Source organism: Phocoena sinus, chromosome 6, assembly GCF_008692025.1.
Source record: "Phocoena sinus isolate mPhoSin1 chromosome 6, mPhoSin1.pri, whole genome shotgun sequence".
Classification (NCBI taxonomy): Eukaryota; Metazoa; Chordata; class Mammalia; order Artiodactyla; family Phocoenidae; genus Phocoena; species Phocoena sinus.
In genome coordinates, this window is record NC_045768.1 from 23,901,360 (window position 1) to 23,903,548 (window position 2,189).

Below are 2,189 nucleotides of genomic sequence, written 5' to 3' on the forward strand. Positions count from 1 at the left end.
CCTGGCTGCTACCCAAAAGAAATTAAAACACATGTCTACACAAAGATTAGTATGTAAATGTTATAGCAATTTTATTCATAGTAGTCAAAAACTAGAAACCATCCAACTGTCCATTAACAGGGGAATGGATAAACAAATTGAAGTATATCCATACAACTGAAACTACTCGGCAATAATAAAAATGACCTTTAACAACATGGATGGACTTGGAGGAAATTATGCTAAGTGAAATATCAGACAGAGAAAGACAAATACTGTATGCTACCACTTACATGTGGAATCTAAAAAAATATAACAAACTAGTGAACATAACAAAAACGAGATTCACAGATATAGAGAACTAGCGGCTACCAGTGGAGAGAGGGAAGAGGGGAGGGGCAACATATAGGTAGGGGATTAAGAGGTACCAAACTACTGCGTATAAAAGAAATAAGCTACAGGGACATATTGTACAACACAGGGAATATAGCCAATATTTTATAATAACTGTAAGTGGCGTATAACTTCTAAAAATTATGAAACATTATGTTATACACCTGTAACTTACATAACATTGTACATCAACTATACCTCAATTAAAAAAAAAAAAAAAAAAGAAATGACGGCGCCGCCGGGGGTCCCGCGGACTCTGCGTAGGGGTTGGCGCCGGAGAGGTCCGGCAGTCTGGGGCTGACACCCAGCGCCCAGCCCGTCGAGTCCGCGGCGCCTCGGCCCCGGTACGCCGTCGCGGCCTGGGAGCGTCGGCCGGGCGGGCCGGCATTAAACTGAGATGTCCCTGTACGATGACCTGGGAGTGGAGACCAGTGACTCTAAAACAGCAGCCTGGTCCCAAAACTTCACACTTCTGTAGTCTCAGTTCCAGGTGAAGAAGGCAGCTGTCACTCAGGCGAAGAGCCGGAGGACAAAACAAAGTACAGTCCTCGACCCAGTAATCGACCCAAAGCCAGGTGCCTCTTCAGACCAGAGGCAGATTGTGGACACCGCGCCGCACGTGGCAGCGGGCCTCAAGGATCCGGTTCCCAGGGGGGTTTCTGCAGGAGAAGTTTTGATACCCCTAGCTGATGAATATGATCCCATGTTTCCTAACGATTATGAGAAAGTAGTGAAGCGCCAAAGAGAGGAGCGACACAGACAGCGGGAGCTGGAAAGACAGAAATAGAAGAGAGAGAAAAGAGGCGTAAAGACAGACATGAAGCTAGAGGGTTTTCCAGGCGACCAGATTCTGATGAAGATGAAGATTATGAGCCAGAGAGGAAGAAGAGAAGTAGGGGCGGAGCTGCCATTCCACCACCCACTTCTCTTGTAGAGAAACACAAAGAGTTACCCCTATGCAGAGGATTCAAGACCTCGCTCACCGTCTTGCAAAGCTGCTATCGCTCCCCCAGTGTACGAGGAAGAAGACAGACCCAGATCCCCGACCGGCCCCGGCAACTCCTTCCTCCCCAACATGGGTGGCACAGTAGCACATAAAATCATGCAGAAGCACGGATTCCGGGAAGGCCAGGGTCTTGGGAAGCACGAGCAGGGCTTGAGCACAGCGCTGTCAGTGGAGAAGACCAGCAAGCAGGGAGGCAAGATCATCGTGGGCGACGCCACTGAGAAAGATGCAACCAGGAAGTGGGATTCAAATCCATTAACTGAAATACATAAGTGTCCTACTAAAGTGGTCCTACTAAGGAACGTGGTTGGTGCAGGAGAGGAAGATGAAGACTTGGAAGTTGAAACCAAGGAAGAGTGTGAAAAATATGGCAGAGTTGGAAAATGTGTGATATTTGAAATTCCTGGTGGCCCTAATGATGAAGCAGTACGAATATTTTTAGAATTTGAGAGGGCTGAATCAGCAATGAAAGCTGTTGTTGATCTGAATGGGAGGTATTTTGGTGGACGGGTGGTCAAAGCATGTTTCTACAATTTGGATAAATTCAGGGTCTTGGATTTGGCAGAACAAGTGTGACTGCAAGAACTAGAGCCTGAGTCATCTCCAGCGATCCTTCAACAAGCCACAGACTGAGCAGTGGAGAGCAAGGCGACAGGCAGCCTGCATGGCTGTGGGTACAGACTCTGGAAGGACTTCTAAGATACATGTCGACTGATCCCTTTTTTATTTTGTGGTTTTTTAATATAGTATAAAAATCCTTTAAAAAAAAAACCAAAATAGATAACTAATAAGAACCTGCTGTATAAAAAAA

The 2,189-nt window shown here is 46.2% G+C and overlaps 1 pseudogene; it reads left to right on the forward strand.

Annotated features, from left to right (window-relative positions):
* The first annotated feature begins 688 nt into the window (after nucleotides 1-688).
* LOC116755828 lies at nucleotides 689-1,954 on the forward strand (annotated as a pseudogene).
* Nucleotides 1,955-2,189: the final 235 nt, after the last annotated feature.